Genomic DNA, 10,082 nt, shown 5'->3' with positions numbered 1-10,082 from the left:
ATAATTTTAAATGGAGTATCTCTTAATATTTCTTCGTGCAGGATTTTTGATATTATCGAAACATTGATGATTTGAATGGGTTTAATTTGCATCTTACTATTTTGCTAAAATTATTATTGCAACTAACTTTTTAGTTGAATTTTGATTTTTGAAGTATATCAGCATATCATATGCAAAGAGAAACAGTTTTATTACTTCATTGCCCATTCTGATTTAATTTATTTTTCTTTTTATTGCTATCACTAGCATTTCTAATAAAATATTGAATAATATAGGTGATAATGGACATCCTTGTTTCACTACTGATCTTATTGGGAAGGTTTCTAACTCATCCCAATTAGAAAAACACTCTTGTTGATAATTTTTGATAGAAGCTTCTTATCATTTTAAAGAAAAATCCATTTATACCTATGCTTTTCAGTTTTTTTAAAACAAGAATAAGTGTTGTATTTTGTCTTAATTTTTTTTCTGCATCTATTGATATAATCATATGATTTTGTTTGTTTCATTATTGAAAGAATCAATCATATTAATAGATTTCTTTATGTTAAACCATCCCTGCACTCCTTGTGTAAATTCCACTTAGATACAATATATAATCTTTGGGATATATTGCTTTATTCTCTTGGCTAGTTTTTTTATTTAGAATTTATGTATCCATATTCATTAATGAAATTGTTCTATAATTTTTTTTCTCTGTCCTTGGTCTTCCTGTTTTAGGTATTGACATTATATTTGTTTTATAATAGGTATTTGGCAGGACTCCTTCTTCCCCTATTATTCCAAATTATTTAATCTTGGAATTAGTTCATTTTTAAATGTTTGGTAGAATTCACTTGAAAATCTGATTCTTTTTTTCTTAGGAAGCTCATCTATGACCTGTTCAATTTCTATCTCTAAAATAAGTTTATTAAGATTTTAAAAATTTTGTCTTCTGTTAATCTAAGCAGTTTATATTTTAAAGCATTTTTTCATTTCATTTAAGTTTTTAAATTTATTGGCAAAAAACTGGGCAAAATGACTGCTAATAATTGCTTTGATTTAATCTTCATTAGTGATATATTCATGCTTTCCAATTTTTTGTAATAGTAATTTGGTTTCTCTATCTCCATATATATCTTATGTGTGTATATATGCATATATACACACATTATATATAATGTGTATATATGTATTATATATAATATATATACAATGTATATATTAACAATTGTTACCTATTTTATTGTTCTTTTTCCCTTAAAGTAAACTTCTAAGGTTTTTTTTTGTTATTTTTTTAAGCAATTGGGGTTAAGTAACTTGCTCAAGGCTACACAGCCAGTTATTTCTGGGGGTGGTGCTAAGTATTTGAGCCCAGATTTGATCCCCAGGTCATCCCGACACTGGAGCCGGTGCTCTTACTCACTGTGCTACCTGGCCACCCCTAAGCAATTGAGGTTAAGTAACTTGCTCAAGGTTACACAGACAGGTGTTTCTGGGTGGGTGCTAAGTGTCTGAGCCCAGATTCGAGCCCCAGGTCATCCCAACACTGAAGCCAGTGCTCTTACTCGCTGTGCTACCTGGCCGCCCTGATCCTATAGGTTTTGATATGTTATTTCACTATTGTCATTCTATTTAATGAAAATCGCTTATTGTTTCTATGACTTGTTTTTTAACCCTCTCATTCTTTCAGATTAGGTTCTTTAGTCTTCAGTTAATTTGTAATATGTGTTCCCATGGCTCCTTATTAAATATAACTTTATTGCATTATGATAAAGGATGCACTTAATATTTCTGATTTTCTGCATTTAACTATAAAGTTTTTATGCCCCAATATATAGTCAATGTCTGTAAAAGTACATGTACCATTGAGAAAAAAAGGTGTATTCCTTTCTATTCCCATTCAGTTCACTCCAGATAGCTATCATATCTAGTTTATCTAAGAGTCTACTCATTGGGGCGGATAGGTGGTGCAGTGAATAGAGCACTGGCCCTGTAGTCAGGAGGACCTGAGTTAGAATCTGGCCTCAGACACTTAACATTTACTGGCCATATGACCTTGGGCAAGTCACTTAACCCCAATTGCCCTGCCTTCTCTCCTGTGAAAAGCAATAAATAAATAATAAGTGTCTACCCATTTACTTGACTTCTTCCTTATTTAATTTTTTGGTTAGGGTTTTCTAGATATGAGAGGGAAAGATTGAAGTCCCCAGTAAGAAGTTTTGCTATCTATTTTTCTCTTAAATAATTTAGTTTTTCCTTTAAAAATTGGAAGCTATAACATTTGGTGCATATAGTCTTAGTATTGATATTTCTTCATTATCTTTAGTATATAATGTAGTTTCTCTGTTTATCTCTCTTAATTAAATTAAAAGTAATCTCTAGTAATCCCTACCTTATCCTATCCCCTCACACTTCTATTGTTCTGTAAGTTAAGATTTTTATACCCTTCCAGAAGTGTTTGCTATTCCCTCTTTAACCAAATTCTGATATGAATAAGTTTTAAACACTACTGGCCTTCCACCTGCATTCATTGTAACAATTCTTCCTTTCATGCCTCATTTATATATGATAATAATTCCATTTTATTCTCTCTACCCAACTTTATTTTTTAGGAACATCTCATCATACTCATCTCAACTACTAGCCTTCTACCTATGTATGATCTTTCAAGCTATCCAAGTAATGATAGCAGTCTAAAGAGTTACGGATACCTTGTCATCTCTACTGCTGCCTAAACCACCCTAGGATTATACACCTTCTATCCATCACTTTGTGTCAGGAAGTGGGAAAACAGTAACAACTGAATAGCAAAGAAACTATGGCCTTGAAACAGATTTCCAGCAATAAGTGCTTTGAGGCGTTTCAGAAGAGCATGACAACGTGAAACTAAAAGGCAAAATGAAGTTTAGAATCTACTTACCACCAAAGGCAGAAACTGGGAAATGTCCTGTACTTTACTGGCTGTCTGGTTTAACTTGCACAGAACAAAATTTTGTCACAAAAACTGTCTATCACCAAGCTGCAGCAGAACACGGCCTCATTGTCGGTGCACCAGACACCAGTCCACGTGGCTGTAATATTAAAGGAGAAGATGACAGCTGGGATTTTGGTATTGGTGCTGGTTTTTACATGAATGCCACTGAAGAACCTTGGAAAACCAACTATAGCATGTACTCTTATGTAACAGTTGAGCTGCCCAAATTGATAAATGCCAATTTTCCAGCTGACCCAGAGAAGATATCTATTTTTGGCTATTCTATGGGAGGCTGTGGAGCTCTGATTTGTGCTCTGAAGAATCCTGGAAAAGAGAAATCTGTGTCAGCATTCTCTCCAATCTGCAATCCAATGCTTTGTCTTTGGGGAGGAAATGCCTTCAGTGGATGTTTAGGAGCAGATCAAAGTAAATGGGAGGCATATGATGCTACTCATCTTGTGAGGTCTTACCCAGATTCTCAGTTGGACACATTAATTGATCAAGCAAAGATGACCAGTTTCTTAAAGATGGGCAATTACTTCCTGACAACTTTATAGCTGCCTATGCAGAATGGAAACTTTCAGTTGTTTTTCGATTGCAAGAGGGATATGATCATAACTACTACTTCATTGCAACTTTTGTTAATGATCACATCAGACATCATGCAAAATACTTGAACGTATAAAGTTCCATACACAAGATCTCACAATTATAAAAGTTACCATATAGGACTTTTGAAAAGATTGAATTGTACATGAAAAATTACTGCCTGTGAACATTCATTTCTAAATTTCATCAAAGGCTTGTCACGTTCTGAATAAGTATATAAAGTCAAGCAATCGGATTCCTTTTTGTTCCCCTTAGGTACCCTGATAGTAGACAAGTCATAACCTACAGGCAGTTTGAAATCCTTGTAAAGTTAAGTTTAAAGGATCAAAGTATATGTAAATGATCAGAGTTGACCTTAAAGAATGCAGCGTTTCAACAAGTCATTCCCCAATTGATAAATGGTCAAAGGATATGAACAGGCAATTTTCAGAGAAAGAAATTAAAGATATCTATAAGCACATGAAGAGCTTCTCTAAATCACTATTGATTAGAGAGATGCAAATCAAAACAAATCTGAGGTACTATATCTCATCAGTCAGATTGGCTAAGATGACAAAACAGGAAAATGACAAATGCTGGAGAAGATGTGGACAAATTGGAACACTCATGCATTGCTGGTGGAGTTGTGAACTGATCCATCCTGTCTAGAGAGCAATCGGGAAGTATGCCCAAAGGCCTATAAATAATTTCATACCCTTTGACCCAGCAATACCACTCCTAGGGTTATATACCGAAGAGATCATAGAAGTGGGAGGAAGACCCATATGTACAAAAATGTTTATAGCAACTCTTTTTTGTGGTGGAAAAGAATTGGAAATGAAGGGGGTGCCCATCAATTGGGAAATGGTTGAACAAGTTGTGGTATATGCATGTTATGGAATAATATTATGCTATAAGAAACGAGGAGCAGACGGTCTTCATATTTACCTGGAGAGGCTTATACGAACTGATTCTGAGTGAGAAGAGTAGAACCAGGAGAAATTTGTACACAATTACAGACACAACGTATGTGTGATTACCAACTTTGATAGAATGGACTCTTCTCAGCAATGCAGTGATATAAGTCAATCCCAAAAGACTCATGATGGAGAGAAATATGTGCATCCAGAGAAAGAACTAGGAAGAACTGAGTTTATATCCAGGTGGAAGCAAAATACCTGATCTTTTTCCTTCTCTTGTTTGTTTTTATGTCCTCTTTACCATTTTTCATTCAATCTGATACAATCCGTCTTTATAGCCTGACTAATGTATAAATTGAAAGTATTTACAGATCCTATACTTTTCTATATGTCACCATGGGAGGGAGAGGGGAGAAGGGGGACAAAATGTGAAACTCAAGGAATTGTGGAATTGAATCCTGTAAACTAAAAGGAAACAAACAAATTAATTAAAAAAATTAAAAAAACATAAATTAAAAAAAAAGAAACTGGAAAGAAAAAAAAATGAATGCAGTGATTCAGATGTATTTGGGGACATTACAATAAGTTGTTGGTCATTGGGTGTATCAGTTCTTAGACAACTAAATTATGGAATTGTATCAAAGTAACTGAATAAAGAGACAATGCAAAAAAAAAAAGTTACAGATAATGTTTTCCCATACAAGAAGGAAAGAGTTCAACCTTATTCAGTCCTTTATAGGTGGTCTTTAATGATTCTTATGATGGTTTTTTTTATGCTTCTCCTGAATCTAGTGGGTCAAATTTTCCCTATATTCACAAATATATGAAAGTCCTTTAGGTCACTAAATATCCATTTTTTTCCTTTCATGATAACACACAGCTTTGCTGGATAAATTATTCTTGATTGCAAGCCCAGCTTCTTTGCTCTTTGGAATATATTGTTTCATGATCTTCAGTCTTTTAATATAGAAACTGCTAAAACTCACATTATCCTGACTATGGGTCCATTTTTTTCCTAGATGCTTATAGTATTTTCTCCTTGACATGAGAACTTTAAAAATTGAGCAACCTCTCATTGGATTTTTAAATTCCATTTAAAACTCTTCCTAGAAGTCTTTTTGGACTTGGATCATTTTGTGCATTTTTTTCCCTTTGAGATAGAAGTATCTGTTTTAACTTCACTACCTTCTTTTGAATTTGAATCCAGATCTTCTCTATAACCATAGTGATTATGGATGGGTTCTTTTCTCTTTTGCTTAATTATTATTATTATTATTATTATTATTATTATTATTATTATTATTATTATTTAGCTGTTTATTATTGGGCAGAGCAGTTAGAGCTGAGGGAGAGAAAGGAAGCAGGCAGCAAGCTGTGAGGGTTCATTTGTGGGAAGGCACTAGCAAGGGAAGGGCTTAGGCATGGCGGTGCCCCCTGCATTGTTATTGTGTGTGGATTTCTTAGTTGCTGTGATTGATTTAACTTTCTGGTGCTTGGATTCAGCTTTCTGATGTTGAATGAATGTTTTGGTTCTGTCTTCCATGTGGAGAGTCTATTATATTTTGCGATTCAGAATTATGCTGGCATATTTATAGCCACCATAGGTGCCATGAATATTGTGTTGGCACTACAAAGTTATTGTGCTATTGTGTTCTGAGCTCTATCTCAGGGGCCTGACTTCATATATTACTCTCTGGCCCTGAGTCATGACCAGGGTCCCCTGTAATGCTGCCACTGCAAATGCTGTAATTCCTGGAAGTCCTTCCTGTAGCTTCAAGCTTCAGCTCAACCCTCTGCCCTAGAACCAAAACCAGAAATTCCACAGGTACCCACAGTCAGTAGGGTCTCTGTCCTCTGTGACCCCATTCAGGATTGTGCTTGCTCCTCCTTGCCCACAGCCACAGCCCAACATCCAGTACTAATGAAAAGCCCTGCAATTTCTCCCAATTAGCTGTCCAACCCCCACACTGTCCCTCAGGGGAAAATTTCTGGAACTATGGCTGCCACCAAGGCTTGGTGGTGATTAAGCACTATCTTTCAGAAGGTATTTTCACTTCACTCAGTTCAAAACACCATTCTAGGAGGTCAGTTCTTTCTTAATGTCCTCTCAAGTTTCCTTAGGCAGACACCTGCTTTACCTCAACTTTTAATTATTCCCACTACTCAAAGTTCACTTTGAGGCATGACTTTATATTGTTTGTGGGGAAACTCAGGAGAGACATATAATTTCCTGCCTTATTCTGTCATCTTCTCAGAATACTCTTGTTTCCAATTCTTTTGTACCTTATGCTCCCCACATAATCTATACTCTTTGATTCATTGACTTTGGCCTCCTGGCTGTTCCTAAAATAAGTCACTTCATTTGCCAACTTCAGTCCTTGTAACTAGCCGTCCCTCATTCCTGGAATGCTCTCTCTTTCCTCATCTCTGCCTCCTGCTTTCCCTGACTTCCATCAATTCCCAGCTAAAATCCCACCTTCTACAGGAAGTCTTTCCCAATCCCTTTTAATTCCTTCCCCCAACTAATTACTTCTAATTAATCTCATATATCTTCTTCGTATGAAGCTATTTACATGTTTTCTCCTCCATCAAATGATGAGTTCCTTGAGAATAAGGACGGTTTTTTTACCTTTCATTATATCACCAACACCAGTACAGTTCCTGGCATTATGATAAGTTTTACCAGGCGAGTGAATGAAGAACAAGTAAATATCAAAAGCAAGAGCCTGTCTGTTGTGGGTCTCCAGGTATCAGAAAAAACATGGAGCTCCTTGCATTTCTTTTGTACTCAAGTCACCAAAAAGTGACTTCAACAATCTGAACCTTTACTTCCCATCTCCAAGATGGTTCCAGGATCTTTTAAGGAAAATTTGACTTGCATGGGAGGAGTGGGTCAGGGTGGTGGAAAAGGAAGAGTTAGGATATTACTATTACCACAACCATTAATGTATTCAGAAATTAGTCTCGCTCTTTCATATTTCTGTTAATTTCTCATTGGGTAGGAAATCAGAAAAAAGGTTAAATTGTTCAACTAAAGTGATGTAAAAACAAAAGATAAGTGATCCAAAATAAAGGAATGTCATGGATGAGTTGGGAGGGGGAAGGAATAAAAGAACTTAAGGAAAACAATACTCAGGAAAATTGTAGATGATAGGTGTTACCAGAATTTTCACAATCTTTGGTTGTCTCTTTGTTCTGGGCCATGCCTCACTTGTGCTAGGCCAGTTCTGCAGGCTTTGGATTTGTAGAAAATAATAGATTTAAACCATATAGCATTTAACCAAAAGAAATTTACTGTATTTCAATAATTCACAAGTTCTAGGTTATTGTTTCTAAGCATCTGATTACCTGAATCTTTATATACATTGTCCTTCCCATATATCAACTGTGAGTTCATTCAGATCCAAACTTGCTGAGATTGTCTGGAATAGGCCTGAGTCAGACCAGGCTGGTGGTTTAGGCTTGAAATTGTAACATAATGAAGCATCAATTGGCTACTGACAAAATGTTTACTCAAAAATCACACAGAAAGGATACTCACCAAGCCATGCTTTAAGTAAGATCTCCATATAGATTGAGTTTGACAGGTGTGTTGAATGAAATGGGTATGCAACTCATATATAAGATGGTGGCATAGCCATTAACCTTGAAGGGTACTGATTTCTCACAGATTGGTTTTATTATATCCTAGGCAATTTGAAATCAACAAATGAAGCTTCAGCCCCTTGGACTAATGTAGTCTTAGGGAAAGCTCTTTTTGGTTAAAGAAAAACTAGCCCCGCTGTGTGGCAGAAGCCTCAGTATATATTGCTCCCCCTATACCATTTTTGTGATGTTTCTTTAGTAATCTCTCTTTAAGTACCATAGCTACTTTTTAAAAGGGCTAGGATAAGGAAAATATTCTTCTCTTCCTCCTTCTAATCATGCATAGAAAGGTTAGGTTCTCATCTTCTGAGATCTGAGATAGAAGAATTTGGAAGATGGCTGAAAATGCAGTTTGTGAGATTACTCTTGCATATGATTGCCTACTCTATATGTAATGAGAGCAACGAAATTGTTACTGATAAAAATAAATAAGAAAGGCAGTTTTGTAGAACAAAATTTACCAGTCTCACAGACTTTTTTTTCAGTTTGGAGTTGATTTACAGGTTAACCAAGGACATGACAGGGTTTAAAAAGAAATCTTTTCACTTTGGTCCCAAAGAGGAGTCATTACATTTTTGTGAAGTAAAATTCCTGTGATTATGTGAAGGTACCCTAGCCTTCACAGATAAATATGATGGAAGTTAAAAAGGGATTTTGCATCATAATACAGGTAAGTTGAGGCTTATATGCTCCAAGCAATAAAAGAAAAATAGTAGTGTAAAAGACAGACTTCAGAATGTCACTAAGGTAGCAGACTACTTTAGTGGAGCCATGGGCTTCACATTATAAAAATGCTAAACATGGCCTTTGGAGATCCCAATTTGGGGACAAGTGTCTTCATTCTTTTTATCTAATTGCTCTTCCGTTCTCCATGAACATTTAGGTAGAAATATTTGATAATATTTTAAAGAGTTATTCTTCCATTTTCATTTTAACAAGTATTAATTGATAGGATACTATGCTAAGCTCTTTTACAGTTTTTGTTATCTGGCAATAAATTAAGGGAATCAGGGCTAAAATATATTCTTCATCTAAAAGTCAGTCTTCTCTACTTAAGAAAAAAGTTCAATTTTTGTAGAACTCATGTGTTTTGCTTATCAATCTGTGGCAGTCTTCCTGAGGACCATCTCCAGTCATCCTGATCTATGTCTTGCCACTGGACCCAGATGGTTCTATAGGAGAGAGTGAGGCTGGTGATTTTGCACAACCCTACCTCACTTAAATGCAATTCATTTGCAAGTCAAGATGTCACCTTCCTGATGTCATTGGTCCCTTTGAGAATGAAGGACAAACAATAGTCTTTTCCTGAAACCAATCTCAAGTTAATGACAGTGATAAGGTTAGCTAGAAACAGATACCCTAAAGATGTGCATCTAGATATTTCCATCTCTATACCCAACTGATATAAACACTAAACAAGTGAGTAAAAACTAAGGTAACTAAGTAAGCAGAAATTACTATTTTAGAGTAAGTAGACAAAGATAAGTATTTTGTCCTTTAAAGTTTTTGAAAATATATAATGGTTTTTAACAGGATAGATAGCTCTTGTTATATGTATCTAGGTTTCCTTAATCAGAACAAATTCTCTCCCCCAGAATTAGTATTAGAAAAAATGACATCATCCCTAATGTTTATATGGTTTCTAAGCATTCTAGTCCAGGCCTAACTCAGGCTAAACCATAATTCAAGCTTGGGGTTAGAATGCAATGATGCACCTATGAACCACAAAGCATAAAAAAACAATTCTTGTTTAAAAGAATATGATTTCCAAGGTTAAAAGATATTAATTCAGGTAACAAGACTACTTCCCTTTGTCTCTGTATCCCTAGTGGCAATTGATATTGCTAGGCCAGGAAAGTATTTTCCACAGGGTAGTTGGAATTCAGGTAAAACTCATACCAACTTGTTAAAGCCTGGTCTTTTCTTGCCTCATGTGACAAAGAAGCCAAATGGTTTCCTCCCCTTTTAAAAGA

At 35.4% G+C, this 10,082-nt stretch overlaps 1 pseudogene; it reads left to right on the top strand.

Annotated features, from left to right (window-relative positions):
- The first annotated feature begins 2,787 nt into the window (after window positions 1–2,787).
- On the top strand, window positions 2,788–3,649 carry LOC138159144 (S-formylglutathione hydrolase pseudogene; annotated as a pseudogene).
- The last annotated feature ends 6,433 nt before the right edge of the window (window positions 3,650–10,082 follow it).

Source organism: Petaurus breviceps, unplaced genomic scaffold, assembly GCF_028583685.1.
Source record: "Petaurus breviceps papuanus isolate PSGF00001 unplaced genomic scaffold, PetGlider_PUasm1.0 175, whole genome shotgun sequence".
In the NCBI taxonomy this organism is placed as follows: Eukaryota; Metazoa; Chordata; class Mammalia; order Diprotodontia; family Petauridae; genus Petaurus; species Petaurus breviceps.
Note: the sequence above shows the minus strand (reverse complement) of the source record. Positions and strands in the feature narration are given on the sequence as shown.